Source organism: Hemitrygon akajei, chromosome 1 (genome assembly GCF_048418815.1).
Source record: "Hemitrygon akajei chromosome 1, sHemAka1.3, whole genome shotgun sequence".
NCBI lineage: Eukaryota > Metazoa > Chordata > Chondrichthyes > Myliobatiformes > Dasyatidae > Hemitrygon > Hemitrygon akajei.
Window position 1 is genome coordinate 78,061,324 of NC_133124.1, and position 17,629 is coordinate 78,078,952.

At 39.4% G+C, this 17,629-nt stretch overlaps 1 protein-coding gene across 1 annotated transcript in view; it reads right to left on the bottom strand.

Moving 5' to 3' along the window:
* The window catches only part of stk3 (serine/threonine kinase 3 (STE20 homolog, yeast)), a 453,065-nt gene that overhangs the window by 351,064 nt on the left and 84,372 nt on the right, over positions 1-17,629 (bottom strand). The window lies entirely within an intron of this gene.

Here is a 17,629-nt window from a genome sequence, read left to right on the forward strand (position 1 = left end):
AGAAGAGTTTATTCCTCTATGCATATTGTAATTATACTGAATTACTGATTGGGTGCATTTGTTATACTCTGAAAGCTCTTGCTAGCTTTCACAATGTGTGTATGTTAATAATACCATTGATATGGTGATTAATATTCATAATTAACAATGTCATTTGTTTTGCAAATTTGTCCCAAGATACAAAATAAAACATTGTTATTGTAGAGAGTCCAGAGGAGGTTCATAAGTATGATTCTGGGAAGGAAGGGGTTAACATATGAGATACATTTGGCCACTTTGGGCCTGTACTCACTGGAATTTAGAAGAATGTAGGGGGACCTCATTGAAACCTACCGAATGTTGAAAGGATTAGATGGATTGGATGTGAAGAGAATGTTTCCTATAGTGGAAATGTCCAGAACAAGAGAGCATAGCCTCAAAATTGAGGGGTGACACTTCAGAACAAATTAAATAGGAATTTTTGTAGCCAGAGAGTGGTAAATCTGTGGAATGCTCTGACCCAAAATGCAGTGGAGACCAAGTCTGTGGGTTTATTTAAGGAGGAAGTTGATCGTTTTTTGATCAGTCAGGGCATCAAAGCATATGGCGAGATGGCAGAAGGATCCAGAATCAGCCATGATGGAATGGCAGAGCAGACTCAATGGGCTGAATGACCTATGGTCTTATTTATAACTCTGTATAGGTCTAACCTAATAAACATCAAAAGTGCTTTACTTCATGGCTTAGTTTGAGAGATTTGCTAATTAAGACTTAATGCTTAAGGAAGGATATGAATACGGCTTCATAAAATTCCTAAACTCTTTCTTTGCTGGCTCATTTTCTCCATGCTTTTGTCATATGAACATCATAGCAGCAGAACTAGCCTGATCTAGTTAACTTAGGGAATTTTTGACTCTTTAAAGAGAGAATTCCACGCTCGAAAAATTCAGCTAGACCCATTTGCCAACGTTCTCTCCCTTGCCCTGCAAATTATTTTCTTTGGAATGCTGATCCAGCTCTCTTCTAAATGAATCAATTTCATATTCTTCCACTCCTATCTGTGTCAGGACATTCCAGACCCTAACCTCTGGCTATGTAAAATGATTTCCTCATTTGTGAAACAAATTACTTTGTGTTACAAGCAAACTGCATGAATTTTAGGAAGCTGGCAGCTGACATACGATCAAAAAAATACAAACTGCACGAGGAACTCAACTGCTCAGGAAGCATTTGCAGAGGTAAGTGAACAGCCAACACTCCAGTTTGAGACCGTTCATCTTACTGGATGAAGGATCTCAACCCGAAACATAGATCACCCATTTCCCTCCAGATGCTAATTGACCCATTGAGTTCCTCCAGAAATGTATCTTTTGTTCCATATTTCAACATCTGCAGCCTCTTGCACCTCTGAACTGATCTATGATCTGAATTTGGTCACTTATTCATGTGCTAAGCATTAATTAGATTGTTCTTGTGAATCTTAATGGAAGACCATCAACTTGGAATATAAACTTCGCTTCCATCTCTAAGTACTGCCTGACATGCTGAATATCTCTTGCATTTAATGTTTTTTTTAATTTCAGATTTCCAAGCTTTTGAACTAATCTGCCTTGTCAATTTCACATCTATTGATTAAGTCTTCAAAACAACTTGTCTATGAACAAACATAAACCAGAAACAAGGTATGAGGAGATAATTTGTGGGTTCAGGAGACAGCAAAGAGCTTTTGAAATGGTTACGAGATATAGGACAAGGGGAAATAAAATTTTGATTAAGTAATGACTAATTAAATTATATGAAGTCATGTAACAAATACAATAAATCTATGTGAAAAAATTGTATCAAACAAGCTGCGAACTTGACCTCAAATGTTCTGTTCGTTCATTTGGTGTAAAGTAGCTTAATATTTTGTATTATGACTTTTGAACCTACATTTATTCAATTAATTTGAAAATTTAATTTATTGCTCTGTCCACATCACCTGCACATGAGTAAGATGGTGCATTTGTGTGTGGGGAAAATTAGAGGTGATTAGGGGTTTGATGTTGTTACATCTCTGATTACTCTATTCTGCAGTATTTTAGAAACACACAGGATAGAAAATGTTCTTTTTTGGCCAACCTTATCCATGCTGACCATGATTCTCATCTGCACTAATCCCACTTCCCTGCATTACATCTACCTCCCTCAACAACCTTCTAATCTAAACACCTTTAAAACACCATAATTGTGTTTGCCTCCACTTCCTCTGCCAGCTTGCTTCACTAACTGCAGTATATGGAAAAACCTAACCCTGTGATCTCCATTAAATTTTCCCTTCTCACCTTAAACATGTGCCCTTTAATTTGAGACCCAACCTCCTTGCCCTGGGAAAAATATTCCATCCTCATTATTTTATAAATCTCCATTAAGATCATCCTGCTACATCCCAATGAAGATAAACCCATCCTATCCACTCTCTCCTTATAAACTCACACCCTCCATTCTGATTATAGATTTCTTCTATAATCCCTATTGGCACCTCATCCTTGCTGAAGTGCAATGACCAGAATTTCACAAAATACTCCAAGTGCAATCTAACCACTGTTTTGTAAAACCATAACATGACATCCAAATTCTTATGTTTCAGCCTATGAAGACAAGCATAATAAATGCCTCTTTTACTATCCTACCCATTGTTTTGCCATTTTCAAGGAACTATGGGCATGCTATCACTAAGCAATGGATAGATTGCCTCATAAACCCAAAATGTAATCTATTTGGCTCAGGGACCTAAAAGGTAAGCCAAGGAATAGGAGTCAGATCCAAAACAAATACTTCCCAAGGAGCACTTCTACCAAGATATGCTGCAGAAGATCAGCCTGTACTTCCTTAACTTTTCAGCCTCCATGTTCTTTCTCCCTGGTGAAGTTAAAGGAAATACAGGCTGATCTTCTGCAGCATATCTGGGAAGAAGTGCTCCTTGGGAAGGAGGAAGTGATACACAAATTAGAGCACATCGAGATGTCAAATGGAGCAAGGGAGGAGATTGCTGTCTCTTAACATCTTTGTTAGCCACACGAAAGGTACCAGATGTCTGGAGGGCAGCTAATGCCTCTTATTCAAAAAGGGCAGTTGGAATAAGCCTGGAAACTAAAGACTGGTGAACTTTACTTCAGTGGTGGTGAACTGGCCAAAGAAGATACTGACAGACAAGATGTATGCTCACTTGGAAGGGCACACAATGATTAGAAGTCAGCTTAGATTTGATCAAGAGATCATGTCTCAGAAATTCAACTGAGTTTTTGATTAGGTGACTTAAAAAATTAATGAAGGCACAACCATAGACATGGTTTACAGCAAGACTTCTGACTGGATACTGCATGGTAGGATAATCCAAAAAATTAGGACATAGGGGATCAGAGGTATGCTGGCAAACTGGATACAAAATCGGCTGGGTAGTAAGCAGAGGGTTATGGTAAATAATGTAGGTGTTTTTCTGACTGGAAACTTGTAAAAAGTGCTGCACTATAGGGACTAGTGCTGGACTCTTCCTGAGTGCAATTTATATTAATGACAGATGAGAATGTAGGAGGTATATTTTAATCACTGAAAGTCAATATTCAAAGATAACATGATCAGGTTGCTTATAAAATCAATTTATAACACAGAATATAGACAAAGTAGATAATAAGTTATATGTGTGTGTGGCACTTTATTCTATTGTTTCACTTGTCATCTGTAATTATGTGCTAACCTGATATATAATTTCCCATCACTCTTAGTTCTATGCCAAGCAATTTCTACCTATTTTCAGGAAATTATTACTACCATAGACAATTAATCCAGGATAGTTTAAGATTATGGAATCTGGGAGGTCAAATGTAAGAGGAAAATACATGCATATATAAATAGCAGAAATTTTTAGCACATGGATGCACCTGTGCTTAGATTTTAGAATGCAAGTCCAAAGCTCCATGAAAGTGACAACGCACATGTATAAAATGGTAAAGAAGATGTACAGCATGATTAACTTTGTCAGCTAGAGCACTGAGTATAAAAGTTGGGAAGTTATATTGCAGTTGTATAGAACTTCGGTTAGGCCACATCTGTAACACTGTATTCAGTTCTGGTTATTACGTTACAGGAAGAATGTGGAAGTTTTAGAAAGGGTACATAAAAGGTTCACCAGAATGGTGCCTGGGTTACAGAGTATCAAGAGAAGTTGAACAAACTTGCAAACATGAGGAAATCTGCAGATGCTGGAAATTCAAGCAACACACACAAAATGCTGGTGGAACGCAGGCCAGGCAGCATCTATAGGAAGAAATACAGTTAACATTTTGGGCCGATTCCCTTCGTCAGGACTTGGACTGTTTTCTCTGGAGTTTCAGAAGCTAAAGGGAAACCTAACAGAAGTATATAAAATGATGACAGGTTTACATAGGTACATATAATGATTCATTTTCCCAGGATGGAAATGTCAAATACTAAAGGGCACAACTTTAAGGTGAGAGAGGGAAAATTTATAGGAGACGTTCAGGACATTTTTTGTTACACTGAGTGTGGTAGATGCTGGAACACACTGACATTAACATAAGGCATAAGGCATAGGAGCAGAATTAGTCCAGTTAGCCCATCAAGTCTGCTTTGTCATATGCCCTCTCTTTTGTATTTGCATTAGCTTTGACTTTCCTTGTCAGCCACTGCTGTATTATTTTGCCATGTGGGTGTTACTTTGTTTTTGGAATATATCTATCCTGCACCTTCCTCTTTTTCCCCAGAAACACATGCCACTGCTGCATTCCCTGCCAGCATCTCCTTCCAATTTACTTTGGTCAACTCCTCTCTCATAACACTGTAATTTCCTTCAAGCCACTGAAATACAGCTGTCAGAGTTTACATTTCACCGATGAAATTCCAAGTTGAACTCAATCATATTGTGCTCACAGCCTCCTAAGGGTTCTTTTATCCTAAGCTCCCTAATCACCTCCGGTTCACTGCATAACACTCAATCCAGTTCAGCTGATGCCCTAGTAGGCTCAAAGACAAACTGCTCAAAGAAGCCATCATGTAGGCATTCAACAAAGTCACTCTCTTGGGATCCAACCTGGTTTTCCCAATTGACTTGCATTCTCAGATCTCCCATGACTATCATAACATTGCCCTTTTAACATTGCCAGGAAAGGTGGTGGAAACAGATACAACAGAAATGCTTAAAAGGCATTTGGGCTTACAGGCAGGGAATGGGGAGATACAGACCATATTTAGGCAGATGGGATTAGTTCAATTTGATATTGTGACAGGCACAGACACTGGTGGCTAAAGGACCTGTTCTTTGCTGTACTGTTTCTTCATGAGCCGCAGTAAGCATTATGCAAACAAGAAAAAATAAGTCACAGGAGGGAGAGGAAAGACCAACAGAAGTAAAAAAAAAACTCTGTTAAGCTAGAATTAAATTTGACAGTCCAAATCAAAGGATTTTTCACATGTAGATAAATGTTGTAAAGTACAGCAAAAACATTACCTTTGTCTCTTTGTACAAGATGTTTTGGGTCTCAGTTTCAAAAATGTGCCAAAATTACTTGTACTCCTCACTTCTGCACCTTGCTATATGTCTACTTTGCACATCATATGCAAAAGCTGGTGCATATTTGGAATAAGCTGCCAGAAATTGTGTTTGAGGAGGGAACATATGCTACATAAGAACATGAATCGGAAAGGTTTAGATGGCTATGGGCCAAACAGTGGCAGGTGCGACGAGCTCGTTTTACAATCAGTCAGCATGGATGAGAGGATTGAAGGGCCTGTTTCCATGCCGTATGACTTCATGACTCTGAGGACAACACCATCAAGCAACAGTCATATGTTCCCACTTAAAACTTAAATTTGCATATAAAGGCTCCATAGATGCACATGACATGATGGTGCTGTGGATAGTGCAGAAGGTTGTTTTGGGTTACAATGGGACATCAATAGGATGCAAAGCTATGCTAGGAAGTGGGAGATGGGATCCAATCCAGAAAAGTACAAAGTGATACATTTAAAAGGTCAAATTTGAAGGCAAAATACAGACTTAATGACAGGATTCTTAAAAGTGCAGAGGAATAGAGGGATTTTGGGGTCCACATCCATAGATCCCTCAAAGTTGCTGCACAAATTGATAAGGTTGCTTAGGAGGCATGTGGTGTATTGCCCTTCATTATATGGGGAATTAAGTTCAAGAACCATGTGGTAATGTTGCAGCTCTATAAAAAACCAGACATCTGGAATATTGTGTCCAGATCTGGTCACCTCAATAGAGGAAGGTACGTGGAAACTTTAGAGAGGGTACAGGGGAAACTTACCAGAACGCTGTCAGGATTGGAGGGCATGTCTTCTGAGAACAGGTTGAGTGAGCTAGGGCTTTTCACTTTGGAGCATAGGAGGATGAGAGGCAACTTGATCAAGGAGTACAAGGTGATAGGAGGCATAGATCGAATGGATAGCTGGAGACTTTTACCAGGACAGAAATGGCTAATACGAGGGAGCATAATTTTAATGTGACAGGAGGAACAATATAAGGGGACGTCAGATGTCAGAGTGTTGTGGGTACATGGAACACATTGCCATGTTGCCAGGTGGTGGCAGAGACAGATACATTTAAGAGGCTCACAAACAAAGACATGCATGACAGAAAAACAGAGGGCTATTGTGGAAGGGAAGGTTTAGGAGTAAGTTATAAGGCTGACACAACATCGTGGGCTCAACGGCCTGTACTGTGCTGTAATGTTTTATGTTTTATATCTGTTAAATCACATTTGTAAAATTGCCAGGTTTATTAGCAATAAACTAGATAATCAAAAAGATACAACAACACACACAAAATGCTGGTGGAACACAACAGGCCAGGCAGCATCTATAGGGAGAAGCGCTGTCGACGTTTCGAGCCGAGACCCTTCGTCAGGACTAACCGAAAGGAAAGATAGTAAGAGATTTGAAAGTAGTGGGGGGAGGGGGAAATGCAAAATGACAGGAGAAGACCAGAGGGGGCGGGATGAAGCTAAGAGCTGGAAAGGTGATTGGCGAAAGTGATACAGAGCTGGAGAAGGGAAAGGATCATGGGATGGGAGGCCTCAGGAGAAAGAAAGGGGGAGGGGGGAGCACCAGAGGGAGATGAAGAACAGGCATACAACTAAATATGTCAGGGATGGGGTAAGAAGGGGAGGAGGGGCATTAACAGAAGTTAGAGAAGTCAATGTTCAGGTTGGAGGCTACCCAGCCAGTATATAAGGTGTTGTTCCTCCAATCTGAGTTTGGATTCATTTTGACAATAGAGGAGGCCATGGATAGACATATCAGAATGGCAATGGGATGTACAATTAAAATGTGTGGCCACTGGGAGATCTTGCTTTTTCTGGCAGACCAAGCATAGGTGTTCAGCGAAACGGTCTCCCAGTCTGCGTCAGGTCCCACCAATATATAAAAGGCCACACCGGGAGCACCGGATGCAGTATACCACACCAGCCGACTCACAGGTGAAGTGTCGCCTCAAAAAGATACTTCTGGATATGATTCACCTCAGCACTTGTTATGATATTTGTCTATGGTCAAACACATATTTAATGGCATCATCCAGTGCACAGTGGTCACTTGCCAATACAAGTAGACAGTAGAAGGTGTGATATATGATCTGTGTTTTCCCTCACAGTAAGACAAGAAGAAAAAGTCAACAAAGGAATGAAAATTGAAGAATCCTCCCACCACACCAATGTTTTACCTTTATCCTCTGCCAGACTTTTTTTGGTACTGTGTTTTTAAACACAGGCATCATTGACAAAGATTGCTGAACTTCGATATTATAAACCTCAGTGCAAGATGCTACACTGCATGATAGCTCTGGCCAAGCTGTTTTTTCAAGAAATATTTAAGTTGGAATGGTGGGTGGAGGTTGTGGTTGATATTCAGACAGATAGGACGTCATCATGTACTCTTTTCCCTGGGTTTTCTCTCACTCAGTGGTAACTGCAGCACTATGGCTGTTGATGTAGTGTGTTCATTTCTGACTTACTTCCCATCTATCAATGCAGCAGTGACATGACAGCTGTGCAGTACACAAACAGTTACTGTTTGGGAAACTTGCAGATAAAATTATTACACATGATTGAGGATGAAAAATCATCTTATTTCTTGAATTGACTTTTTTTAAGCCATTTTCTATTTTGCAAATCACCCATTTGTGCATGAGAACATAGAAATTTACAGCACATGGTAACCTACTCTTGAAACTGCCTCGAATTATCCTACTGCATAGCCCTCTACTTTTCTAAGCTCCATGTACCTATCTAAGAGTCTCTTAAAAGACCCTATTGTATCCGCCTCCACTACCATAGCCAGCAGTGCATTCCATGCACCCACCACTCTCTGTGTGTAAAATTTACCTCTGACATCCCCTCTGTACCTACTTCCAAGCACCTTAAAACTATGCCCCCTTGTGTTAGCCATTTCAGCCCTGGGAAAAAGCCTCTGGCTCTCGACACGATCGATGCCTCTCCTCATCTTATACACCTGTATCAGGTCACCTCCGTCACTCCAAGGAGAAAGTCAAGTTCACTCAACCTATTCTCATTAGGCACCCTCTCCAGTCCAGGCAACATCCTTGCAAATCTCCTCTGCACTCTCTCTATAGTATCCACATCCTTCCTGTAGTGAGGTGACCAGAAATGAATACAGTACTCCAAGTGGGTTCTGACCAAGGTCTTGTATAGCTGTAACATTACCTCATGGCTCTTGAACTTAATCTGATAAACCTTCTTAACAACATGTCAACTTGTGCAGCAGCTTTGAGTGTCCCATGGACACAGACTTGAATATCTTGCTGATCATCCAGACTGTCAAGACTCTTACCATTAATACTATATTCTGTCTTCAAATTTGAACCACTTTACATTTATCTTGGTTGAACACCATCTGCCAATACTCAGCCCAGTTCTGCATCCTAACAATGTCCCACTGTAACCTCTGACAACCCTCCAGACTATCCAAAACACCCACAACCTTTGTGTCATCAGCAAACTTACTAACCTATGCTCCTACTTCTTCATCCAGGTCATTTATAAAAATCACAAAGAGTAGGGGGTCCCAGAACAGATGCCTGTGGAACACCACTGGTCACCAACCTCCATGCAAAATACGAGCCCTCTGTAACCACCGTTTGCCTTCTGTGGCAAGCCAATTCTGGATCCACAAAGCAAGGTCTCCTTGGATCCCATGCCTCCTTACTTTCTGAATGAGTCTTGCATGAACCTTATCAAAGAGCCCATCAGCAAAGAGGTCAACCCCAACTTGTAGGCATCAGTTATCAGTTTTAAAGATATGCTCACTTTATTTCCTAATACAGTACTCAGAGTCAGAGTAATATCCTTTGCTTTTTACTGGCTAGCCATCAAAGCAACTATGAAGTGTAAAACAAGTGTTATTATAAATGAGCTCTGAATAGTCTTATACCTAATAATCAGACAGGAGAAATACTACCATAAAATTCACTAAGCAGAAACAGAAATTGGTATTTGTATTTGGAAAAAACAAAGAACACATCATTATTTCTGAAAGTGGAAAATAAGTTGGTTTAATTAACACCAAAAATTCCTTTTCTCCCAACCACATCCACCGTCAGATTATTATTAAACTTCACAACATCAAGAGCAACTTACTTTTCCCAAAGGCCTCTGAATCTGCTATGTAGGCTTAATTGCTTCTCCAAATTTGAAATATCCTTGCTTTGACATAATAATCCTTCTGGTATGCATGCTTTAACTGCCAACTTAATCTATCAAAAGGCCCATTACATTTTACAGAATATCTATTGTTGTAAGGTTCTCAAAGTTGTTAGATTCATCAATCAATTAAATCATGTTGTACTAGTGAAATGCTTTTTTTCTCAACTTAGGAAACATCATTCTGTTTTTTTTTCCCATCAAAGTTGCTTGGGTACAATTTGGTATATGGTTCAAGGACAGAATTTGTAACTAGTCCACAATTTGAACAACAGTAACTTGAGGGGCCAGTTCAGAAGCCAATTATTAGTTCAACATACTGGTATAGCATCATTGCCATACAGCCTTAATTGGGTAACTTCCAGAAGATTCGAATGATCTAAAAAAAGCCTCTTCCAAACACTCACAGTGTATTTTAATTGTGAGCTAGGGATTTTCTTGCATATGGGCAAATAAAGTGTAGGTGGATGTGTCTCACAGGCACTACATCGTAGGATTTATTTGATCACTTTCAGGAGGTCAGAGATGAGATCCCTCACTAATTTACTTTACAAAAACTCAGCTATTTTTCATTTCCCTTTCGCTAGATAATTGCAGAGTTAGTGGGTGGGGCAAACAGATGGGATTGATCATATATATAAGTCATACCATGACAATAGGCAGGCATGATGGTCCAGCTGTTTTTTTTTTGCCTTCTTTACTTCATTTCCACATGTTCATAAGCTTGATTAAGGAGATTTTGGCTCAAGCCCACTTCCAGGACTGGAACTAATTTAGCATGATAAAACAGAGTATTGAGGGGATGTTTTACTCTCAAAAGTCCCTTATGTTTTTATCTGCTACTTCAGGTGATTAATAAAAATCTCAATATAAATTTACCAGCATTTGTTTCTTACACAACTGTACTAGAATTTATCCTCCTCTTACCATCAGTAGAAATTGATACCTGGACCTCTTGTATTTAACTGGATCTAGCCCTCAGTGGATTGTGAATCTCTTGATTCATCCAGAGCTTCTGATTGGGGAAGAATCTGAATGATTTTATGGGGACATAGTCCTTACCTCCAGTGTTTTGCTATTTAGCCTCTGCCTTCATGCGGCTTAAAGGAAGGCAGCCAAATGGTCAGATTTCTTGAAATGTGGTTGAGAGATGTGTTCTTGATGGCAGCTTAGCAGTGACTGAGAGTGTTGGGTTCTGTGGTACCATAGGTGATGTGCTGATAGTAATTGGGCAGTGATTTCTTCAAGCAAGCCTGATTAAAATCCCCAGAAAGGATGTGAATAGCATCAGGGCAAACAGCATTGCTCATAAATCATGACACTTCAATGCATCGAGTGCTACTAGAGTGACATCGTCCTTTGACAGTGTGTGAACTGTGGTATGTAAACTGTGGTCAGGATCACGGCAGAGAATTCTCTCGGGAAGTAAAACGATCAGATGATCTGGTCAGAGACCACTACACCCAAGCATCACGATGACTTTATCATGAAGCAGATGCACTATCTCTGCCCTTTCTTGATTCTGCCATTAGGTGGACTGAGAACCCCTTGGACTGAAGCATGGTGCCCAGAGTGTGGGAGTATGCCATGCCTCAATGAAACAGAGAACACAACAGAAGCAGAACAGCTGAACACCATGCCAGGCACAATAAGATGGAGGTGTAGGGCAATGAAGCTGAGGCATCTACTCAGGACCTAATAACTTTTTAGACAATCTTGTCATTTCAGCTCATAGTGTCTTCATCAAAGCTTAGCTGATTCCAACATATCATATTTTTTACTGAGTTAAGTATTGTATGTAATTAGTTTTGCTACAATAAGTGTATGGGACATTGGAAAAAAGTTGAATTTCCCCATGGGGATGAATAAAGTATCTATCTATCTAACTGCTTTAAAATCTGCCTTTACCAGAACTATTTGCTGCTTCTAAGGTAATTCTCAGCAGGACAGCAACTCAGAATGAAACTGCTTCTGTTGTTTTCTCCCTGTAGAGAAATCCTGAAAGTCTGCTTTAGAGCAAAAGCAGACTGGAGAGGCAAAATATACCACCATTTATCCAATCTCTCCAATAGCATTCTATACCACATGCCAAATATACAAAAGGACAAGATTTGCAATATGTTCTGTCATCACATCTATTAAATTACACAAGTGTGTATCTTTAATGGAAATAACAGTTTTGTTGCAAAATATATTAACATATAAACATACAAAAACATTAGTTATGTTTGAATTTTTTTTCAATTTGTAGCATAATGGTACGTTCAAGACACACAAAGTTAAAATGCAGCTAAAAAATAAGACCTGTCGGCATAAACCATTATGTTCAAAATTCAAAGTACATTTATTATCAAGTACATATTTGTAACCCATATACTATCCTGGGTCCTGACTATACTATCCTGACGAAGGGTCTCAGCCCGAAACGTCAACAGCGCTTCTCCCTATCGATGCTGCCTGGCCTGCTGTGTTCTACCAGCATTTTGTGTGTGTTGCTCTTTATACCATTTTTATTTACATTAATTAAATAATGTAATTATACCATTTTATTTAGTGTTTTAGAACAGAAACAGTACATAACACATAGAGAAACAGGGACATGGTTCCCTGAAAATGGAGACCATGGAAGACAGGGCAGTGAAGAAGGTACTTGATACACTGGCCTTCATAATTTAGAACACTTTGAATTTATCACTTCGGGAACTGAATGCAAAGATTGGGATGTCATGTTACACTGTACAAGTCACTGGTGAGACCATATTTCGACTATATTTGTGTAGTTCTGGTTGCGGAGCCTTAGGAAGAAAGTGGAAAGGGTGCAGGAAAGATTCACGAGGATGTTACTGTGACTGAAGGGACTGAATTATAAAGAGAGACTATTTTTATCCTTGGCGCATAGGAGGCAGAGGGGTGACTTTAAATAGGTCTATAAAATTATAAGGGATGGAGTTAAAGTGACAGCTTTTTCCCCCAGATTAAGGGAGTCTAAAGCTAGAGGGAAACAGTTTAAAGGAGAGGCAAAAGATTTGAAAAGGACTTAAGGGTCAAGTTTTTCATACAGAGGGTGATGGGTAACTGAAATGAGCCCAAGGGAAGCTGTAGAGGTGGGCACAATTAGAATATTTAGAAGATATTTGAACAGGTATATAGATAGGAAACATTTAGAGAGATATTAGCCAAACAGAGACAAATATGACTAGCTTAGATAGACAACTTGGTTGGCTCTATGAACAAAGTAACAGGGAGTAAAATACCTTTAATTGAAATACAAGTTCTGAAATATGTGTACTACTCAATCAGTTTTGCATAAACATGATAACCCATCACTATCTCCATGACAGTCAAACTTTTGCTGAGTTTGCACTAAGTTCTATCTTGGACTGTTATTTCATAATGCAGAGACTGTGAGGAGATTTATCGCCCTGAGGAATCACCCATACCCGAAGACCCAATTTCAAATGTGTCCACTCACTGCTGCAGTTACATAAACAATTACTAGAGATCATTAAAATATTTCCTGCCTTTTCTATCTTATTTTTCTTATTCCTGATCTAATCTTCCTTCCTCCCTTTACTTTCTGCATTTAAGTTTGTTCCATTATATGTCAGATCCCTCTTCATCATTAAATTTTCGGGCCGAGGCACAGCGACAACTCTCTGATACCTCTGCTTATTTAGAGTCCTGATGAAGGGTCTTGGCCCGAAACGTCGACAGTGCTTCTCCCTATAGATGCTGCCTGGCCTGCTGTGTTCCACCAGCATTTTGTGTGTGTTGTCAGCATTTAATAGTAGTTAATCATTAGGCAGAACACTTAAGTACATTTGTACATTCTATATTCATTTAGGTTTATTTTGAATGACTTTTTTTGTTGTGGGGAGAGGGGGATTTAGAAGTTGATGTTGTGTTTCATGGGGGGGTAGGTTTGGGGGTCAATGTTCTTGTTGCATTTTGTATGGGAGGAAGGAGGTTTGGGGTTTGATGATCACGTTGCCAGTCTTTTTTGTGCAGGGTGGGTTTACTGTTTCTCTCTGAACTGGCTTTCATAGTTTGTCTTTGTTTCCTGGCTGTCTGGAGGAGAAGAATCTCAGGACTGTATACTGCATATGTAGTTTAATAATAAATGAATCTTTGAACCTTTGTAATTGCTGAATAAAAGAGTGTGTTCAATAGGTTGAGTTTTTGAAAACTCTGGCAATAAGTTGGATGTTTAAGGAATGATTATTGAAAATATTCCTAAGAAAATTAACTATACCAAAGGGACAACCACAAAAAAAATCCTTTATTGCCCATCAGAAAATGCTTTGCAATAAATCAGCAAACATCAGAAAGTTTCAGGCCGAGACCCTTCGTCAGGACTCTAAATAACCGGAGGTATCAGAGAGTTGTCGCTGTGCCTCGGCCCAAAACGTCGACAGTGCTTCTCCCTATAGATGCTGCCTGGCCTGCTGTGTTCCACCAGCATTTTGTGTGTGTTGCTTGAATTTCCAGCATCTGCAGATTTCCTGGTGCTTGCTTATTAAATGCTAACCCAATTTTCTGCTTGGAGGCTACATCAAAGCTTCAACACAATGCAATTCTGACCACCACACTGCAGGGAGAATGTGGTTGTACTGGATAAAGCGCAGGGGTTGTTTACCAACATTCTATCTGGACTAGAGGACTTAGTTATGGAGGAGAGATTAGGTAGGCTGGGTTTCTTTTCCCCGGAGGAAAGTAGGATGAGAGGGGCTACCTGGTGGAGGTATATAAAATTATAAAAAGATGTGCATAGTGTAGATAGTCAGATGCTTTCTCCTAATGGTTGGTATATCAAAAACAAGTCATAGGTTTAATGTGGGAGAAAGGAGATTTCAAAGGGATTAGAGGGGCAAGTTCTCTTTTAAAAACAGAGTTCAAGATTCAGTATTGTTTATTTCCAGTATACAAGTGGAGAATGAAATAATTGTTACTTCAGATCCGATGCAACACAAAAAAAACAATAAGATAAAGAATATAATATAAAAAACACAATAAGTATAAATACATAAGATAGTTTATATGCATAGATAGATTGTATGCACCTAAAGTGATGCGAGGGGCAAGACTGTCTGTATATCAGTTGACTGACAGAAAATGATAATGTAGTGATTGTGGGGGGTGTAGTGGGGTGTGTTAGTGGAAGGAAATGTTGATCAGCCTTACTGCTTGGAGAAAGTAACTATTTTTAAGTCTGGCAGTCCTGGTGGCATTAATGCTGTGTAGCCTCCTCCCTGATGCTCATGGGACAAATAATCCATGAGCAGGCTGCGGGGGGGGGAGAAGATGGGGTCCTTCATGATATTGATTACCTGTTTTCTGGTACCTGATGGTGTGTAGGCCAGTAACACTGATGCACTGGGCAGTTTTGTCTACCGACTGCACTGCAGTTTCTATACCATGCATTCATTGATGCAGCATGTTAGAATGCTCTCTACTGCACATTTGTAGAAGGTCGTGAGTATTGATATGCAGAGACAACTCTCTTCAGCCTTCAGTAGAGGCGGTTGTGATCTTTGATTGTGTAGGATGTGTCCTGGGACCATGAGAGATTGTGCAAGATGCGCACTTGTAGGAGTCTGAAACTGCTCACAGTTCCCACTGCTGTGCCACTGATGTAAAGAAGGGTATGAGTGGTGTGAGTTTCTGAAGTTGAGCTTTTGAATAGACAAGGCAGAGACCCAAGTGAGAATTATTATAGATCGGCAATAAGCTCAGCATGGATGCTCTGGGCCGAAAAAAAGAAAGGTGGGATTTTAAGGGGAAGTGCAAGCATTTCCTTGTGCAGGTGCCAGTGAGTTCAGGATTTTTATTTATGTTTAAGTCCCATACTTGCTGGTATAAACAAAACATACTTGAAAAGATTTAATTCAACTCCAAAAGCAAACACCTTGATCCGTTATAATATTCTTCTGCCACTGAAATCCTGGGAGAGAACTCCATTTATCAGATCTGATCTGAAGCAGATTCTCTAGTCCTAGTGCTGGGGAAATGACTCAACTCACAGCTGGATTCAATAAGGAGTTTAATGGAACTGCACAGTCTAGCAATCGCCAGCTTACAACTGCCAGTAAGTATGGGACTTCACACATAAACAGAAATACTGAACACAATGGCACCTGTGCAAGGAAATGCTGGCATTTCCCCTCAAAATTCACCCTGTTGAATTAGATAAATAACAAGAATATAAATGATTCCTGATCTTCTGTCACTGTACATTTAATCTAATCATCCTATATTTGTGCTAAATGTGTATCTTCAGTTTGCAAGTTTGTCCCTTTTCGAGTGCACTTAAATTATCAGTAGAATTACTTTACACTTCCAATCAGTTGAATTAATAAAATAATGACCTACCCTCCACAACTAGAAGGCCTCCAGAGTGTGGACATGGAGAGGACATTTCAGTTGTGTGGGGAAAGGGGAGGTGCGCTGGGCTAGGACTACAGGGCACAGCCTCAGAATAAAAGGATGTTCTTTCATAGAAACATAGAAAATAGGTGCAGGAGTAGGCCATTCGGCCTTTCGAGCCTGCACCGCCATTCAGTATGATCATGGCTGATCATCCAACTCAAAACCCTGTACCTGCTTTCTCTCCATACCCCCTGATCCCTTTAGCCACAAGGGATGAGAAGGAACTGAGATGAGGAGGAATTTCTTCACCCAGATGGCTAAACTGTGGAATTAATTGGCCAAGTCATTGGATAAACTCAAAGTGGAGGCTGAAAGACTCTTAATTAGAAAAATGTCAGCAGTTTGGGAGAAAGCAGAAAATTGGATTTGAAAGGGAATAATTAAAAGTGTCAAGATTGGCAGAATATTTATTAATAAATGGTTATAGACTGCAGAATTCTGAGATACAGAGGAAAACAAGTTTCACAGAACATGATTCACAAAAGGCTGGTATGCAAGTACTGTGAAATAACAACACTATTGTTTATTCTAGGATAATGGAATACAAAAGAGAGGTTATGCTTTGGCAACATAGAATATTGGTAAAATGACATCTGGAGGACATCCTGTTTAAAGAAGCATGATAATGAGTTGGAAGCATTTCAGATAAGTTTTACTAGACTAATACCTGGAAAAGGTGAGTTACCTGAAGCAGAGATGTTGGACGGGTGAGGTTTGAATCTGCCTGAGTTTGGAAGAGCAAAACGTGACCCATTTCAAAACATACGAAATTCTGAAGGATGCTGATATTGTGGACATTGAGAGAATGTGTCCTTTAATTAGAGAATCCAGAACTATAGACTAACATTTAAAATTGAGAGGTCACCCATTTAGGACATTTGAGTATTTTTTAAAAAAATTTCAGCAACATGTGAGTGTTTTTAACTCTACCTCAAAGGAAAGAGATCCTTTAAATACTTCAAGGCAGAAGATGATCAATACATGATAAGTATGAGAGTGCAAGATTTGAGGTTACAATCAGATCAGATATTGAATGGCACAGTAAACATCATAAAATTATGTTTGCCTTAACAAAACAATTAAATTAATGAGTTATATCAATAAAGTCCACTTCAAAAGGCAATTTTGAATTTAAACATGCAACACATGTGCTTTGAGGCTATTTAGGTGTTTCTGACATTTAAAAGATAGCCTTGAATTTACTTGAAATGAGCCAATGTTTGTGTACACAGCATCAATGTAGTCTATAGAACATAATGATCACACAGAGTAATGGAAACATGAAGAAATAAACAATACCATGCAGTGAGGTTCGTGTGAACTGTATCCATTCTTTGATAATTTATTGTCATAACACTCTAAAAACAAACATTGTAGAGACCATTTATTAATTGCAGTATGCCTACACTGCAGAAGGTCATAGTTATAGCTGTTTACTGAAAATCTGCCACAACAGTCAAATTCTAATCCCATAGGATATTTCAAAAATG